The 20230-nt window shown below is 46.9% G+C and overlaps 1 protein-coding gene and 1 non-coding gene across 5 annotated transcripts in view; one reads left to right on the top strand and one right to left on the bottom strand.

Annotated features, from left to right (window-relative positions):
* LOC124713610 (glutamate-gated chloride channel) overlaps positions 1–20230 on the bottom strand; it is a 711599-nt gene that overhangs the window by 541010 nt on the left and 150359 nt on the right. The gene's annotated exons all lie outside the window — the stretch shown is intronic.
* On the top strand, positions 12318–12392 carry Trnas-cga. The gene has a single exon. It is a non-coding gene; the product is annotated as a tRNA-Ser (tRNA).

Genomic DNA, 20230 nt, shown 5'->3' with positions numbered 1-20230 from the left:
TTCCACAAGTCCTCGGTAGGTTTCCAGAAATCTATGGCACCAGATGTCTACTCACAGGTGACGCATATTAACGTAAATTACGAGCTAGTGATTTGTGGGGAATGACCTGGCTTCCGATATCATCGCAAATGTCTCCTATCGCTTTCAGATCAGGCGAATTTGGTGGCAAGACATCCTCATAAGTTCACTGTCATATTCCTCAAACCACTTTAACACGATTCTGACTTAGTGATACTGTCAATCATCCTGCTGTAAGATGCCATCGCCATTGGGAAAGACGCCAAGCATGCAGGTATGCAGGCAGAGTTATAAAACTACTGTAAGCTACCGTACGCTACCACAAGTAAGAGTAGACTATCTTAGTTTTCCCAGTAGACTTAGTCACCTAAGATCCTGTCTGTGTTACCTATACCTCAGGTGTGTTGCATAACTACTGGGCATTTAGATCACTTTGTTTGCGTCTACAACCAGTGACTTACTAGGTGTTATGTCCTAGCCAGTGATGCCACCCGAGCCCGCTGCCAAAAGGTTGGCAGCATCAAAGTTCGGACGCCGTCCGCATAAGCAGCGCCAGCGAGACAGCAAATCGCCGCAAGTCTGCGCGCGCCACCGCTGGCTTCTTAAGCGCTGGAGTCGCGAGCGCTAGGACAGTTCTGTATTCGCCGCTCAGTTGTATACTCGCCACCGATTTGTGTACTTGCTAGTCAGCTGTGTGTTCATCGCAGCAGAGTTGTTGTTTGTCGTCAGCCGACGCTGACCTAGCCGCTCCGAATCGAACTAGACAGATTTCTGTAGACACCGAGTTCACTATTGTGTTTCTGTATCTTCATCAATAAAGATAAGTACCGACTTTTATTTAATCAGAGTGTTTGGGGTTTCATCTTTCTGTTTACTGTTCCAGCGGACCGGTCGGCCCGCTATTAAAAGTGTGGCGGTGACTTCGTAAGCCATTTCTACAGCCAAGTGTTTGTCGCTACGAACACCGCCACAAAACTGGCGACGAGGTCTTCCGAACTCGTGTGCAGGGCTGGTTCAACTTGTTCTTGTTCTACTACTTATAGCGATAAACTTTTGGGGGCTGGTTTAATTTGTGTTCACTATGTCTGCCGAATTACAACAGTTGATCTTGTTACAGAGTCAGCAAATACAAAGTCTGGTGGAAGCAATCGCCAAACAAGCGGCTAATCCGCCAACGCAAACGGAACAAGCACAGGCAGCACCACCGTTCAGGGCTTTTGATGAATCCAGAGAAGAATGGCAAGAATATTTCGCGCAGTTGCAGGCGCACATGACAGTCTACAAAATCACAGGTACTGAGCGGCAGCTTTATTTAATTTCCACTGCAGGCGTGGAAATCTATCGACTCCTTTGTAAGTTGTTCCCGGAATCCCAGCCAGAAGCTTTAGACTATGACGTTGTTGTTAACAAGCTTGCTGAGTATTTCGAGTCGCGAGTTCATGTGGCAGCGGCCAGATTCAAGTTCTTCAGATTAAAGAAACTGCCACATCAATCTAATAAACAGTGGTTAACAGATTTACGGGGCCTCACCCGTCAGTGCCGATTTAATTGTGTGTGTGGAGCTTCCTACAGTGATGTCATGCTACGAGACGCTATTACTCAAAACATTGCAGATTCTCGTATTCGTGCTGCTATCTTAAAGTTGCCTGACCCGTCATTAGAGACTGTAATGAACATCATTGAAGCCCAAGATACTTTTGACTATGCTGAGTGTGAGTTAGATCAGCCATGTATTTCTCAAATTGCCTGTGCTAAGCAAGTTAGGTCACGCCCGCGGCCCCACCAGCAGAGTCAGACTGTAAACACTAGCCGGCCGCGTCATGTTAAACACATTCGTCAGCCGCGTGTGCAAAATGGTAAAGTTAAGTCTTGCCCTAAGTGTGTTCTTGCTCATCCTCGTGAACGTTGCCCGTTGAGAAACGCGGTTTGTCACTTTTGTCAAAGGAAAGGACACATCCAGACTGTTTGTTTGCGTAAACGCAAGAACAATTCTAGTGCTGCCCAGCCCATGGATATTCATGTTCTTCAAAGCCAGCCCGCCCAGAAGGTCGCGTTTAAAGACTCTTCCACGGTTCATGTGGGTAATAAACTTGTTCGCAATAAGCCACCCACCCAGCCCTCTGCTATGCGACCCAAGCGTAATTCAAACGCTGTAAACAGTAATGAGCGGGAGTTGTTGTTCCACCCGCCCAACCCACGAGTTGTCGTAAGCAGCGAACACGCGCTAAACGCGCTGACTTTGTGTCTTCTGCCTCCACTGCACCGATCCAGAGACAGTGTAATAAACTATTTGTGAAGCTACGCATCCAGGATAAGACCTTCAATTTTCAATTAGACACTGGTGCGTCTGTGACTCTCATAAATAGTGCTACGTATGCGGCTATCGGCCGCCCTAAACTTTCAGCGGCAAAACATTCTTTGGCTACTTATAGTGGAGAACAAATTCCTGTGTTAGGTGTATGTAGCGTGCCAGCCACATTCCGTGGCAATACAAAAACAGTTTCATTCACAGTGCTCCGCGCTACAGACAGTGTAAACATTTTCGGATTGGACTGTTTTGACTTGTTTGGCCTGTCTATCCAAGACAATGTGTTGCAAATTAATTCTGTTGTTGTTCCTCAAGACAGCATAACCGATTTGTGTAAACGATACAGTGACATATTTAAAGACGAACTAGGTTGTGCTGCGAACTTTGCCGCTCATATTACGTTAAAAGATAATGCTCAGCCTCGATTTTGTCGTGCTCGTCCAGTGCCTCACGCCCTCCGGGCACCTGTAGAAGATGAACTTCGTCGTTGGCAAAACAACGGTGTTATTCAACCCGTTTCAGCGAGCCAGTGGGCTTCTCCCTTAGTTATTATAAAGAAACCGTCTGGCAAGTTACGTTTGTGTGCTGATTTTAAGTCGACAGTTAATCCTCAGACTGTCATTGATTCTTTTCCTTTGCCTAGGCCGGACGAGCTGATGGATAAGTTAGGGGAAGCTCGTTTCTTTTCCAAAATTGATCTCCGTGAAGTATATTTGCAATTGCCCCTCGACGAGCAATCACAACAGTATTTTGTCATAAACACGTCGTTGGGGTTGTTCCGTTTTCTGCGTTTGCCTTTTGGTTGTTCGTCAGCTCCAGCTGTTTTTCAGCGTTTTTTGTCACAACTTCTGGCTAATGTGCCATCGTGTTGCAACTACACTCCTGGAAATGGAAAAAAGAACACATTGACACCGGTGTGTCAGACCCACCATACTTGCTCCGGACACTGCGAGAGGGCTGTACAAGCAATGATCACACGCACGGCACAGCGGACACACCAGGAACCGCGGTGTTGGCCGTCGAATGGCGCTAGCTGCGCAGCATTTGTGCACCGCCGCCGTCAGTGTCAGCCAGTTTGCCGTGGCATACGGAGCTCCATCGCAGTCTTTAACACTGGTAGCATGCCGCGACAGCGTGGACGTGAACCGCATGTGCAGTTGACGGACTTTGAGCGAGGGCGTATAGTGGGCATGCGGGAGGCCGGGTGGACGTACCACCGAATTGCTCAACACGTGGGGCGTGAGGTCTCCACAGTACATCGATGTTGTAGCCAGTGGTCGGCGGAAGGTGCACGTGCCCGTCGACCTGGGACCGGACCGCAGCGACGCACGGATGCACGCCAAGACCGTAGGATCCTACGCAGTGCCGTAGGGGACCGCACCGCCACTTCCCAGCAAATTAGAGACACTGTTGCTCCTGGGGTATCGGCGAGGACCATTCGCAACCGTCTCCATGAAGCTGGGCTACGGTCCCGCACACCGTTAGGCCGTCTTCCGCTCACGCCCCAACATCGTGCAGCCCGCCTCCAGTGGTGTCGCGACAGGCGTGAATGGAGGGACGAATGGAGACGTGTCGTCTTCAGCGATGAGAGTCGCTTCTGCCTTGGTGCCAGTGATGGTCGTATGCGTGTTTGGCGCCGTGCAGGTGAGCGCCACAATCAGGACTGCATACGACCGAGGCACACAGGGCCAACACCCGGCATCATGGTGTGGGGAGCGATCTCCTACACTGGCCGTACACCACTGGTGATCGTCGAGGGGACATGAATAGTGCACGGTACATCCAAACCGTGATCGAACCCATCGTTCTACCATTCCTAGGCCGGCAAGGGAACTTGCTGTTCCAACAGGACAATGCACGTCCGCATGTATCCCGTGCCACCCAACGTGCTCTAGAAGGTGTAAGTCAACTACCCTGGCCAGCAAGATCTCCGGATCTGTCCCCCATTGAACATGTTTGGGACTGGATGAAGCGTCGTCTCACGCGGTCTGCACGTCCAGCACGAACGCTGGTCCAACTGAGGCGCCAGGTGGAAATGGCATGGCAAGCCGTTCCACAGGACTACATCCAGCATCTCTACGATCGTCTCCATGGGAGAATAGCAGCCTGCATTGCTGCGAAAGGTGGATATACACTGTACTAGTGCTGACATTGTGCATGCTCTGTTGCCTGTGTCTATGTGCCTGTGGTTCTGTCAGTGTGATCATGTGATGTATCTGACCCCAGGAATGTGTCAATAAAGTTTCCCCTTCCTGGGACAATGAATTCACGGTGTTCTTATTTCAATTTCCAGGAGTGTATTTAGACGATATTGTTGTGTCCGGTCGGACGCCTGCTGAACATTTCCGTAATTTGGAGTGTTTGTTTAAAGTGTTGTCTCAGGCAGGCCTACGTTGCAACATCGATAAATGTTCATTTTTCCTTACGGAGATGGAGTATCTGGGACATGTTATTAATGCTCAAGGCATTCATCCCTCCCAGTCACATTTAGCAGCTATTCGTGATTTGCCCGCCCCTCGCAATCTGAATGAATTGCAAGCAGTTCTTGGCAAATTGACGTATTATATTAGGTTTATACCTAATGCATCACAGATTGCTGCACCGTTGCATCGTCTCCGCCGTAAGAATGTTCCGTTTGTGTGGTCAGCTGATTGCCAATCAGCCTTTCAGCAGCTTTACTGAATGATCGTTGTCTGGTCCATTACGACCCTAACAAGCCTCTGGTGTTAGCTTGTGATGCCTCTTCTTTCGGCCTCGGTGCTGTGTTGTCTCACCGAGTTGGTAACACCGAACGTCCTATTGCGTTCGCATCTAAATTGCTAAACAAAGCAGTGTAATTATAGCCAATTGGACAAGGAAGCGTTGGCTATTGTGTTCGGTGTCAGAAAATTCCATCACTACCTCTATGGTAGACCATTCTATTTAGTAACAGATCACAAGCCCCTGACGTCACTGTTTCATCCGTCTAAACCAGTTCCTCAGCGGACAGCTCAGAGACTACAACGTTGGGCTCTTTTGTTATCACAATACCAGTATGAGATACTGTATCGCCCTACAGCTCAGCATGCAAACGCTGACGCGCTTTCTAGATTGCCGATTGCTGCGGATGATGTCTTCGATTCCTCTGAAGACTCTTGCCATCAGATTGACGCCGATGAGCATCAATCCCTCCGGGATTTTCCGATTGATTATCGTCAGGTGGCACGTGAGACAGCTACGGATCCTCATCTGAGTTTACTATTACGTTTTGTTCAACGTGGTTGGCCGTCCAAGGCAAAGGACATATCGGATCCTGTGGTTCGTCGCTATTATCCGCAACGTCATCTGTTGTCTGTTTCGCACGGAGTTTTGCTGTTACGCACGGAGAATGACCAGCTTCGTGTAGTGGTTCCCCAAGTGCTCCAATCCAAGGTCTTCGACTTGTTGCATCAAGGTCATTGGGGAGTGGTCCGCACCAAGCAGCTTGCCCGCCGTCATTGTACATGGATCGGCATTGATAAGCAGATTACGCAGATGTCTACAGATTGTTCGACGTGTGCCGAACACCAAGCTGCTCCGCCTCAACGCTATTTTGAGTGGGCTCGCCCTGTCGGTCCCTGGCAGCGGGTACATATTGATTTCGCTGGTCCATATTGGAATTCTCGTTGGCTCATCGTGATAGATGCATTTAGTAATTTTCCGTTTGTTGTGCCCATGCAGTCTACAACGTCTGCACAAACTATACAGGCGTTGACTTCAATTTTTTGTATTGAGGGTCTTCCAGAAGTTTTAGTGTCTGACAATGGTCCACAATTTACCTCTGCTGAATTTGAAAGTTTTTGTTCTGCCAATGGCATTCGCCATGTTCTTACTCCGCCGTTCCACCCTCAATCGAATGGTGCAGCGGAACGTTTTGTACGCACATTCAAGGATCATATGGACCGCCTTCGTGCTACGCACTCTCGTCAGCAGGCCCTCATCACGTTCCTGTCGTCGTACCGGACCACGCCACGCGACGGCCCTTCGCCTGCGGAGCTTCTCCACGGCCGTCGTCATCGCACCCTACTACGGTTGTTGCACCCCCCGGATCGACCCGCCGCTTCTGAGCATCGCACGCGTTTTCAGCGCAACGATGCCGTTTTTTTCAGAGTTTATCACGGTCGCCGTCGTTGGGAACGTGGTACCGTGATAAGTGTCCAGGGTCGCGGTTTTTATACTGTTCAAGGTGCTACTGGGGTGCACAGGAGGCATCAGAACCAGTTGCGCCGCGCTGGCCGTCCGGATTCTGCCGCTCGTTCTTTGTCCACAGATTTGGTCCGCGGCGGGTTCCAGCCGCGCCTTCCGACTTCGCTGCCGCCCCCAAGGCAGCAGCAGCAGCCGTCGCCGCTACCACGCCGACAGCCCGTCCCGTTGATGCCTCCCGCGCAGCTTCAGCCGGGAGCGCCCCGGGTGGTCGCTCCGGCGCCTGCGGTCCCTCTTCAGTCGCCACCGCCTTCGGAGCTGATGGACGTCGACCCCTCAGCTGGGCCGCCTTCCCAAGCGGTGGCTGTGCAGCCTGTCCTGCAGCCGCTTTCCTTGGGCACCCCCAAGGAGTCTGACACCGCAGCGCCTTGTCCGGCGCCCTCTCAGCAGCCGTCGACGCAGCGTCAGGAGACGCTGCCTCTCTTCGTGGGTCCCGACGCCCCGTCGCGTCCAGTACCAGAAGCTGCGCCCGTGGTCACAGGCGAGCACCCTGACCTCGGTTTTCAGTCGGTGTTTCCCGGGGCCCCGCGCAGCCAATGCTGGGGTGCGGACCGGGGACTGCCACCGACAACAGTCTCCGCCCCGGTCTCTTCTGCTACGCCTGCGGCCAGACCCCTCCCCCGCCGTCGACGCTCGCCACGTCATTATTCAACGACGGTGCGGCGATTTGGGGGGGAAGAGTGTTATGTCCTAGCCAGTGATGCCACCCGAGCCCGCTGCCAAAAGGTTGGCAGCATCAAAGTTCGGACGCCGTCCGCATAAGCAGCGCCAGCGAGACAGCAAATCGCCCAAGTCTGCGCGCGCCACCGCTGGCTTCTGGCTTCTTAAGCGCTGGAGTCGCGAGCGCTAGGACAGTTCTGTATTCGCCGCTCAGTTGTATACTCGCCACCGATTTGTGTACTTGCTAGTCAGTTGTGTGTTCATCGCAGCAGAGTTGTTGTTTGTTGTCAGCCGACGCTGACCTAGCCGCTCCGAATCGAACTAGACAGATTTCTGTAGACACCGAGTTCACTATTGTGTTTCTGTATCTTCATCAATAAAGATAAGTACCGACTTTTATTTAATCAGAGTGTTTGGGGTTTCATCTTTCTGTTTACTGTTCCAGCGGACCGGTCGGCCCGCTATTAAAAGTGTGGCGGTGACTTCGTAAGCCATTTCTACAGCCAAGTGTTTGTCGCTACGAACACCGCCACAAAACTAGGTTCCCCTAGAAACCACAAGTTATAAGCCGCCTAGAAACGGAGTGATGATGTATGAAGGGGCATGTATCCTGCAGAACATTTTTGTTCTACATAGCTATCCTTGTGTACGTTACTTAAAAATTAACACTATTTACAGCAAAATTGAAATTGTTAATGTTTAATTCAAGTTTAATTCGAACATTGTTGAATTTTAATGTGAAACAAATTATGTTGCAGTAAAAATAAAAAGAGCAATAGACATTTATCATGTACCGCTAGATAACGCAATTTCCTAAGAAGAAGAAAAAACGAAAAAATGAAGAAATATCAAACAACTCTTCAATACTTTGTCGAGCTTATATAAAATATATTTCTGTTATTCACAAAAATTTTCCCACTTATCAGTAGTAACAGAAAATTCTTGCCTTTGATCATGATGATGAACGTTCCACTGACTACAAAATTACAACAGTAATTACAGAGATTTTTTTAATGTTTTTGGGTGCAAGTGTAATGGTATCAACGTAAAAAACATTCCATTGGCCACAAAATAACAACAATTACACAGATTTTTTTTTATGTTTGTGGATGCAACTTCACACGTACCGACGTAATTGTTTTGGTTACATAAAAGCGCAGATGTTAAGCGATCAACTAATTTTTCTTATTTATAAAATACAATTTATATTTTGTAAGGATATAAATTACGCAATGGGCTGACACTGAACTGTATGTGGTTCTATTTATGCACAATGCAAACAAAAATCAAAGAGAAGTCTTCGGTTCTCAGTTGGTCCCTTACACATTGATTTATGTTTCTTTCCTTACCGATGCTGCCAATAATACCGGTGATCCTAACATTCACTACGTCATTTGTGTAGTGTACCAAAACTACGGAACCGTAAACAAAATATCCACGGGTGTACTGCCGGTCTACAGTGTCCAACAGGCACAATACTTCGGCGATCATACATGTCGCCTTCATCAGGTGAACTGACGGACTGAGCTCCTGTGAACGTGCCAGCACGGAGATCCGTACGCTATGGCTGCTCAGGGGGAACTGGGTTCGGTCGCGGCGGCGGCCGATTTAAATACCCTCCACCCGCGGCGCGCTCACTCCGCCGTCCGCGACCCGGTCGCGCGGTGGAACAGATTGCGACGGCGTCTGAGATGACGTCGGTGTGATGGCTCTGTGCGCCGTGGTCGTCACAACTATACGTTTGCTCGATTTGCTCTTGATTAACCCAATCGCTGGTTCCCACGCCTTGCTAAGATTATAGCCACAGTCACGGTTTATGAGGTCGTCATTGGTGCGAATTTCGATGGCCTCTCTAACAACGCTGTCCCAGTATCTCGACGTCTGTACCAGAATCCTCGTGCGGTCATACTCCATAGCGTGATTTTCCGACAAACAATGTTCAGCGACCGCCGACTTGCTCGGATACATCAGTCGAGTGTGCCTCAGGTGTTCACGGCATCGATCCTCGACGGTACGCATCGTCTGACCAATATACGACTTGCCACACTGACACGGAATCTGGTACACCCCGGCCTTCCTCAAACCGAGGTCATCTTTGGCGCTCCCCACCAGTGCACGAGTTTTATTCGGAGGACAAAACACAGTTCCGACTCGGTCTTTCTTCAAAATGCGGGCGATTTTCCCCGAGAGTGCGCCTGTATATGGAATAAACGCAGTGCCTACTCCTCCCTCGTGATTTCATCCATCTCCACAGGTTGTGCTGTAGTGGTTGGGCGGAGAGCACGTTGAATCTGCCACTCTGAGTACCCATTTTTTCGAAATACCATAGTTTTGACAGAGCGCAACTCTGTATACATGTGATCCGCAATAATGTTCACGTAGTCCACAGCAGTCATTATGTCTTTGTTTACCGCCAAAGGTCCGATGGAAGTGCAGCTGAATGTTCCCCGCTCTACTCGCCTGCATCCGTGCCGCGGTGCGTGTCTCGAGCAGCCGTATCAAATGGTTCAAATGGCTCTGAGCACTATGGGACTTAACTTCTGAGGTCATCAGTCCCCTAGAACTTAGAACTACTTAAACCTAACTAACCTAAGGATATCACACACATCCATGCCCGAGGCAGGATTCGAACCTGCGACCGTAGCGGTCGCGCGGTTCCAGATTGTAGCGCTTAGAACCGCTCGGCCACTCCGGCCGGCCGTAACCGTATCCAGATACGACTATCTGCCTGGTGTAACAAGAGACGTGAATCATCCGACCAGTCGACACCGTCCCAGTGAGCGATGGTCCACTCTCTACGTTCTGGTGCGCACTGCAATCGTGACTCACGACGTCGTTGGGTTAACATGGGCGCCCGTAGGGATCATCTGCAGCAGAGCCTCACGTTACACATACGGTGTGCTCCAAAACACTTGTGCCTGCCCCTACGTTGTACTGAGTGTACTCTGTTGTCAGATCTCACACAGATCGCCACCTGTTCTAATTTACAGAGCGGCAAACCTCCGACCTCCACATTCTGTAATGAGGCGCGGGTGTCGAACACCTTGTCGCCTATTCGTACTTTCACAGTAATTCAAACATTTTCTACAGATGTAATGACGAAGTAAATATTCCAGAATTCGAAACCAGAACAGCTGTTATCATGAGAGACATAAAAGTAGATATCTTAGGTGTTGCGAAACAACTCAAATCAATTAAGAAAGGCAAGTCTTCCGGTCCAGATGGTATACCAATCGGATTCCTTTCAGAGTATGCAAACACAATAGCGCCTTTCTTAGCAATTATATACAGACGATCACTTGACGAAAGGTCTGTTCCTAAAGAATGGAAAGTAGCATAGGTCACACCAATATTCAAGAAAAGAAATGAGAGTAACCCATTGAATTACAGACCCATATCAAAATTCAAATGTGTGTGAGTTTTTAAGGGACCAAACTGCAGAGGTCATCGGTCCCTAGACTTACACAGTACTTAAACAAACCTATGCTAAGAACAACACACACACCTATGCCCGAGGGAGAACTCGAACCTCCGGCGGGAGGGGCCGCGCTGTCAGTGACATGGCGCCTCTAACCGCGCAGCCACTCCGCGCTGCAGACCCATATCACTGACCTCAATTTGCAGCAGGATTTTGGAGCATATACTGTACTCGAACATTATGAACCACCTTGAAGAAAATGACTTACTGATACATAACCAACACGGATTCAGAAAACATCGTTCTTGTGCAACGCAGCTAGCTCTTTATTCGCATGAAGTAATGAGTGCTGTCGACAAGGGATCTCAGATCGATTCCATAGTCCTAGATTTCCAGAAGGCCTTTGAATCCGTTCCTCACAAGCGACTATTAATCAAATTGCGTGCATATGGAGTATCGTCTCAGTTGTGTGACTGGATTCGTGATTTCCTCTGAGAGAGGTCATAGTTCGTAGTGATAGACGGTAAATCATCGAGTAGAATAGAAGGGATATCTGGCGTTCCGCAAGGTAGTGTCATTGACCCTCTGCTCTTTCCAATTTACATAAATGATCTAGGTGATAATCTGAGCAGCCCCCTTACATTGTTTGCTGATGAAGCTGTTATTTACCGTCTAGTAAAATCATCAGACAATCAATTCCAATTACAAAATGATCTATAGAGAATTTCTGTATAGTGCGAAAAGTGGCAATTGGCCCTAAATAAAGTAAAGCGCGAGGTCATCCACGTGGGTACTAAAAGAAATCCGAAAAATTTTGGGTATACGATAAATCTCACAAATCTAAGGGCTGTCAATTCGACTAAATACCTAGGAATTACAATGCCGAGCAATTTAAATAGGAAAGATCACATAGACAATGTTGTGGGGAAGGTGATACAAAGACTGCGCTTTGTTGCCAGAACACTTAGAAGTGCAACAAACCCTCTAAAGGGACAGCCTACATTACACTTGTCCGTCCACTGCTGGAATATTGCTGCGCGGTGTGGGATCCTTACCAGGTAGGATTGACGGAGGATATCGAAAAAGTGCGAAGAAGGGCAGCTCGTTTTGTGTTGTCGCGCAATGGGGGCGAGAGTGTCGCTGATATGAGTTGGGGTGGCAGTCACTGAAACAAAAGCGGTTTTCTTTGCGATGAGATCTATTTACGAAATTTCAATCACGAACTTTCTCTTCCGAATGCGAAAATATTTTGTTGACACCCACCTACGTAGGGAGAAATGATCATCAACAAAAGTAAGAGAAATCAGAGGTCGAACGGAAAGATTTAAGTGTTCCTTTTTCCCACGCGCCATCCGAGAGTGGAATGGTAGAGAAGTATTATGAAAATGGTTCGATGAACCCTCTGCCAGGCACTTAAGCGTGAATTGCAGAGTAACCATGTAGATGTAGATGTAGATGATCTCGACAGTAGCATGCTAACGGCCGACAAGCTTAACGTTTCCGACATGGTCGTTCTCATGTGCTGGACCATAACTGTTTAGCCTCTGTCAAAGTAGATAATGAAACTTCCCGGCAGATTAAAACTGTGTGCCGGACCGAGACTCGAACTCTGCAAGAGAGCTTCGGTAAAGTTTGGAAGGTAGGAGACGAGGTACTGGCGGAAGTAAAGCTGTGAGGACGGGCCGTGAGTCGTGCTTGGGTAGCTCAGTCGGTAGAGCGTTTGCCCGCGAAAGGCAAAGGTCCCGAGTTCGAGTCTCGGTCCGGCACACAGTTTTATTCTGCCAGGAAGTTTCATATCAGCGCACACTCCGCTGTAGAGTGAAAATTTCGTTCTAGAAAAGTAGGTAATGTCAGTTAATTTTTCCATTTACGACCCATATCGTCGCTAGAGTGAGTCGCTATTCGTCTCTGCTCCATTTATATACAGGGTGGTTATAATTATACTTTCCATACGGAAAACTATTTACCGTATGGATACCCAACTTTACAGGAATGATGTTCAGATTGTGTGCTGCAGGATTTGCGTTGTTAGTAGTGTTAGTGTAATAACTTGCCGTTAGACGCAGGTACTGGTACTGCGACGTAGAGTTGAAACAGAAGCACCAGTGCGTATTACCGTAACAGACAGCCAAAGTGGGTCTGGACAAGGTGAGCAGGGCTTTACTCGTGAAATTAAAACAGTTGCAACAGTGTTGCTGCTCTTCGCGAGTGTCGACCCATTAAAGGAACGCAGAGAGGTTGTCTTTCTGCACCGGGGTTGAAGAACACGATTCGGAAGTTCGCATTGACTGGCGATTTGCGAATTGTACCTGGGAGAGGTCGACGGCCAACCGTGCCACAAATTGTTGAAGAAGTTGCTGTTACCATGGCTGAGAACGCTGGACGCAATGTGTGACCTTGAAGCAGTTCGCAAGCTGTCACGACAGTTGAGCATCCCATGGTCCACCGTTCGAAAAGTGCTGCGAACGATTGTGGAGTGATAGCTCTCGTGCAGTTCCAGATTGTCGTGGATGCAGATGGTCGTCACATTGAATAACGTTTGTAACCTGGAACGTAAACATGGTACGCAATCGGCAGATGTTACCATTCCATTAGGATATTAAAATATATTTCTTTCAAAGGGTCGTTATTCCTCTTTCGCACGTCCTTAAAAATGCTTTCACAAAGTGTCATTGTCCTACGATCATTTGTCTTTCATGGAGGCCCTCTCACGCAGAGGAGGTTAGAATACAGCCACGCTGTACTTTCCTTAGTGGTTGAGGTCCCCGCAGCCGTATCACACGGCATTCCATCTCGCGCTGGACACTGGTCGTAATCTTTTGACTCGTCATTATGCGTCGTTGAACTCATACATTCAAGAACTTTCGATTGCCGTTTAGCTCAGTACTTAAATGCTTTATTTAAAGAAATGACTTCAATATCTCGGTATAAAAGTTTACTCAGAGTATTAAATACCAGCAAAATACACTACTGCCCATTAAAATTGCTACACCACGAAGATGACGTGCTACAGACGCGAAATTTAACCAACAGGAAGAAGATGCTGTGATATGCAAATGATTAACTTTTCAGAGCATTAATACAAGGTTGGCGCCAGTGGCGTCACCTACAACGCGCTGACACGAGGAAAGTTTCCAACCGATTTCTCATACACAAACAGCAGTTGACCAGCGTTGCCTGGTTAAACGTTTTTGTGATGCCTCGTGTAAGGAGGAGAAATACGTACCATCACGTTTCCGACTTTGATAAAGGTAGGATTGTAGCCTATCGCGATTGAGGTTTATAGTATCGCGATATTGCTGCTCGCGTTGGTCGAGATCCAATGACTGTTAGCAGAATATGGAGTCGGTGGGTTCAGGAGGGTAATACGGAACCCCGTGCTGGATCCCAACGGCCTCGTATCACTAGCAGTCGAGATGACAGGCATCTTATCCACACGGCTGTAACCGATCGTGCAGCCACGTCTCGATCCCCGAGTCAACAGAGGGGAACGTTTGCAAGACAACAACCATCTGCACTAACAGTTCGGCGACGTTTGCAGCAGCATAGACTATCAGCTCGGAGACCATGATTACATTGACGCTGCGTCACAGACAGGAGCGCCTGCGATGGTGTACTCAACGACGAACCTGGGTGCACGAATGGCAAAACGTCGTTTTTTCGGATGAATCCAGGTTCTGTTTACGGCATCATGATGGTCGCATTCGCGTTTGCCGACATCGCGGTGAACGTACATTGGAAGCGTGTATTCGTCATCGCCATACTGGCGTATCACTCGGCGTGATGGTATGGGGTGACATTGGTTACACGTCTCGGTCACCTCTTGTTCGCATTGACGGCACTTTGAACAGTGGACGTTACATTTCAGATGTGTTACGACCCGTGGCTCTACCCTTCATTCGATCCCTGCCAAACCCTACATTTCAGCTGGATAATGCACGACCACATGTTGAAGGTCCTGTACGGGCCTTTCTGGATACAGAAAATGTTCTACTGCTGCCCTGGCCAGCACATTCTCCAGATCTCTCACCAACTGAAAACGTCTGGTCAATGGTGGCCGAGCAACTGGCTCGTCACAATACACCAGTCACTACTCTTGATGAACTGTGGTATCGTGTTGAAGCTGCATGGGCAACTGTACCTGTACACGCCAACCAAGCTCTGTTTGAATCAATGCCCAGGCGTAACAAGGCCGTTATTACGGCCAGAGGTGGTTGTTCGGGGTACTGATTTCTCAGGATCTACGTACCCAAATTGCCTGAATATGTAATCACATTCAGCTCAAGTATAATATATTTGTCCATTGAATACCCGTTTATCATCTGCATTTCTTCTTGGTGTAGCAATTTTAATGGCCAGTAGAGTACTTGTCTATTCGTTCTCTATCACTCGTCGAAAACGTTAACAACGACTTCGTAATACATTGTGAGAATCAAGAACGTTCACGTTACGTGAGACACACTATACTTACTCAAATGAATCAAAAATTTGGAACTATGCACTTAAGACAGATTAAGAGTAACCGAAAACCTTGGTGTAAAAAAGGTTGTACGTTGTAGCTGTTAATAATAACATAATAAAACGAGAAAAATAGTTATTCTATTGCAGGCCTTTAATATTTCAGTAATCTATATCTTTTAACACGAAGCTAAAACAGAAACTTCAATATTTAATAATGAATTCTGGCAGTATAGTAAGAAAATTCTGATCTTAATAATAACGTCTTTCGTTAGTTTGCCGGCCGGTGTGGCCGTGTGGTTCTAGGCGCTTCAGTCTGGAACCGCGTGACCGCTACGTTCGCACGTTCGAATTCTGCCTCGGCATGGATGTGTGTGATGTCCTTAGGTTAGTTAGGTTTCAGTAGTCCTAAGTTCTAGGGGACTGATGACCACAGATATTAAGTCCCATAGTGCTCAGAGCCATTTGAACTTTTTTTTCGTCAGTTTTATGAAACAGTTACATAATTTATCGTCACAAAACTTACTGTTAAAGATACTACGTCGATAATCGCAAGTAAAATTAGTTTTCTCATCTGTATTGCAGGACATAAATTGAGTACAAAAAATGGAAAAGGATGCAAGTGCCAAAAATTAAGAAAATGACTTTTGTAGTGAAGGGTTGTATAAGCCAAGCGTAATGAAACGAGAAAGGTTCCAAGTGCCAGAAAAATTCCTACTAGTTTCAAGAGCAGTTCGAAGATAGCGGCACTGTGCAAGCGCCAGTGGGGCTGAGATGGGAAGGGATGTAAGTGCCACCGCCATGATCTATGTGTCTACGCTACACAGTGACTTGCCAAAAATACACCTTAAATCCAAAATCTCACAAGAAAAGAGGAATGATCTTTGGGGAATGATAGATTACATAGAGAAAGGAGAAGACAAGGACTTCTACATAGCCCTGTTGGAGAACAAAGATGAAGAGGCCTGCAATGTGGAGGTGTAGGAAGAAGATGAGGAATAGGACTACTTGGAGGAAAGAAGTACAGTATTGTAAGTTTATTTCGATTACTAAATGCAGATAACTTTGCATTTGATTTCTCGCATATATATATACGTGTTTTTAAAATAAAGCCGGCCGGAGTGGCCGAGCGGTTCTAGGTGCTACAGTCTGGAGCCGCGCAACCACTACGGTCGCAGGTTCGAATCCTGCCTCGGGCATGGGTGTGTGTGATGTCCTTAGGTTAGTTAGGTTTAAGTAGTTCTAAGTTCTAGGGGACTGATGACCTCAGAAGTTAAGTCCCATAGTGCTAAGAGCCATTTTTTAAAATAAAACTGATTTCGTCAAGAAAGATCAACTGTATCAGAACGAATTTCGAAAGTGAATAAAAAGTCAAAATATTATGTGTATAGCTGAGACACCCAAAATAAATTTAGACATCTGATTCATTTTTTGGTCTCCAGGTGGCTTATACTTACCGATGAAACAAGAAGCGGAATAAACTGAAGAAAAACTACTTTGCTTCAAAAAACCATACAAAATTTTATTTTATACCTTTTTTATATTTGCCTAGCACTGAAAAAGTAAAATTATATGTAAAGTTATTAAACGTTCTCAAAAGTACAATGGACTTACCATATTTTTTTAACATAAACACTTGACTTACATTCTTTACACAAACTTAGTAAGGCACTTACAGCGTTTTCAAGAAAACAAAAGAATGGTACTTCTTTTTCCATGTAAGTTTTGTTCCCTTTATACACTTTCATAAAAAAACTGTTTTCATGTTTTGTATTTTGATATACACAGTGTTTCCACAAAATTAATATAATTATCCTATATTTGAGACACACTTTTAGTTGAATATTGAAAATTTTTATTTTTGGCACTTACATCCTATTCCATTTTTTTTACACAATTATACGGTTTTAAAACAAAAAAGCATAAGGTTCGTCAGGAAAATACAAACGTTTTCAATTCGTTATTGCGGCTTCTTCGTCCGACCCGCAAAATTTGCAGGCCACTAGCTTTCCTCTTTACGTCGACAAAAGGAAAAGGAAGTCGAAAATCGGACTCGACACTGCATCGTGGCTCCCAGCTCGTATTTGTTCCGCTCTGGTTTTCGGCGGTATTGCGAATCCTTCGGCTTATTACTGCCGCAGAGTCCGCGGAAGCTGCCGTGATGAGGAACAGCGTAAGAAATGAATACCTGGAGTCCGGATCGGATGAGCCCCCGCAGCCGCACGTATCTTTATCCGCGAAGGCTGAGACAGAGATGCGGCGCCTCAGACAAACAAATGAAAAGAAAAATGTGACGGCCCGGGGAGAATCCGGCGCGCTGAATACTGCGCCGGGCGGCCCACAAAAGGAACCCCCGGCCCCGTTATTACCTCCGTCGATATTGTCCGCGCCGCCTTCCCCAAAAGCTGGAATCCGTGGCCCATGTGAAACCAGCGGGATTATATAATTGGTACCCTAAAGCGCAGCAACACGCCGAGGCTCTTCTGCGATGGAGGATAAATAATTGTTCCTCGGAAATTCGTTCAGCAGCTTTGAGTTCACATGATTTTCTTTTGTTTTTTTTCTGGAAGCCCACCGCACAAAGTGTAAAGTAATAATTATAACATTCCATCCTGGCGTATTGACATAGCTATCTTATTATGCTAATACTAGAAACAATCGTAGGTTGCAAAATGTTCTTTATTAACTCAAGAACGACGCCTTTCGCCCTGGTGGGGTATCCTCGGCTTATCTCATGAGCGCTGCTTACAACAGTCAGAGCAGCACAGAACAGGACCACGCGTACAGGCTCTGAATATGGACCCACATCAAAACGGCGCTGGAGGCCCGTCCGCATTCACGCAGAGTTTACACATGAATAATAAGAATACGAGTGAAGTATTGGGCTAGTAACAGTGCGTCCCTCGCTTACAGCGCTGCCTAGTGTCTGTCATTGTTACTAGCCCAGTCCTTTGCTCGTGCTCTCATTATTCATGTACGTATGCTCTGTGTGAATACGGACAGGCATGCGGTGCCGTTTTGATCTGTGGCCATACTCAGAGCCTGTGCGCGTGGTCTTGTTCCTCGCTGCTATGACTGTTGTCACCAACCCTCGCGGGATAACATGATGATGCTCTACCTGGGCGAAACGCGCCTTTCTTGAGTTAATAAAGAAATTGTGCCGGTCCTACAACTGTTTTTAATATTAAAGTGTTAAATCTCTTCCTTAAAAGAGCTCACTCGTCGCTTTGGAGCGCTGTTACAAGGCCCACTACTTCTGAAGAAGATATTTTTACAAATATCGATATCTAGGTCAAGAGCTAGTAAACTTTTATTTTCAACTGGTTGGCTGATTTTTCAGCCTCTTCAGATTTACACAGTTCCCGTTACGCAGACATGTTTAAGAGCTCTAATATGCTTGTGGAGAAGGCGGTGTTGACCTCCTGTTTTCTGTGTGAACTTTTGCATGTTACAGTGTGTGGTTTTCCGAGTACGCACCTATGGGGAAAGAAGGTTGTGGAATGATATGGCGATCGACTCCCACCATATGCTTGCCTGTAGATATCGTAAGTAATAGCCAGAACTGACACAGGTGAAAGTATACGATAATGGCAGCCGAATCGTTCCAGTAAACACTGGGCCGAAAACGAGCCATTTGCGAGATACTTGTGAATGTGTTTTATAAGCCTCCACTAACTTCACTATGAGCTGTCGCCCTTGTTAGTACAAATGTACACACACAAAAACAAAAAGATGCAGCACGAAGGCAGACGGCGTGCCAGTCTCTCGGTAACCAATGACAAGGTGTTTTCAGTGGGTGAGAGGTCTCTACAACGTGCCGACCAGGAAAACTGTCGAACACCCTCTCTATCGAGGTAGGCCAGGGCAACACGTTTTCAACGTGCGGTCTTCCATTATATCACTCAAATAAAATCTAAGAGACAAAAAAACGACGCCCCACGAAGAAATTATCCAAATGGCGCGGAAATCGGTAGACGTGATATATATATACAATCAGCTGATTATAATTTTTTTTAAAATTGGTTTTTTTTATTCAAGAGAAAGACCTTCACGAACTGAGCAAGTCACTAAAGCGTTGGCTCACTTCTGGTCCTCATGCAAGCAGTTACTCGGCATTGATTGACAGAGTTGTTGGATGTTCTCTTAAGGGATATCGTGCCAAATTCTGTCCAGCTGGCACTTTAGATCGTCAAAATCCCAAGCTGGTTGGAGGGCCCTGCCTATAAGGGTCCATACGCTCTCAGTAATCATTTGTTTGTCTGTACATGTACATCAAGTCTACCAGTCTCCGACCCATCCGGATAATTCCTCCACGATGCATCGTCTTCTTTTTGTCTTATAGTGTATTTGAAATGTTAAATGTTCATTTAAGTCCTCGTCTAATTAGTTTCAAATTTCGTCTACGGCACATGGTGTTGTGCCTGCTTGAGGGGACGTCGACATATTTTGCTACTGATGCAAGATGGAAAAGTCGAGCAAGGCCGGTACCTCGGCTTTAATGCAAGGAAGGAAGAATGAATTGATTGTTGGTGTTAATAACGGTCATCCCCTTTACCTCCTCTGCATTACTGCAGATGACGTGTCACTGAGCACATTTGTTCTGTGCATGCAGTACACGTAAGGCGCCTAGTTGTTTCCACTGCACTGTGTGGAATACGAAGATTCTATTACAGTTCACTAACCTGCTGTCTTCAAGTTGATGTCTCCAGCGCAGAAAACAGCACGCAGGTCGTAGGTTCTGTATCTTGAGGCTGAAACTAATTTTTAGCGAGGTTCTGTTCTGAAATAATGTATCACTTCTTTGGGATGCCACTCGCGTATTTTAATACAGCCACACGAGAAGACTACATGATCCTAATACAACACATTCTGGCCGGCCGAAGTGGTCGTGCGGTTAAAGGCGCTGCAGTCTGGAACCGCAAGACCGCTACGGTCGCAGGTTCGAATCCTGGCTCGGGCATGGATGTTTGTGATGTCCTTAGGTTAGTTAGGTTTAACTAGTTCTAAGTTCAAGGGGACTAATGACCTCAGCAGTTGAGTCCCATAGTGCTCAGAGCCATTTGAACCATTTGAACCAACACATTCTGATACAGCAAAGTACAGGATCAAACACAATGTTTACGAAAATGTATCTTTACACTGTTTGT

The sequence above is a fragment of the Schistocerca piceifrons genome, chromosome 1, assembly GCF_021461385.2.
Source record: "Schistocerca piceifrons isolate TAMUIC-IGC-003096 chromosome 1, iqSchPice1.1, whole genome shotgun sequence".
Lineage (NCBI taxonomy): Eukaryota > Metazoa > Arthropoda > Insecta > Orthoptera > Acrididae > Schistocerca > Schistocerca piceifrons.
Note: the sequence above shows the minus strand (reverse complement) of the source record. Positions and strands in the feature narration are given on the sequence as shown.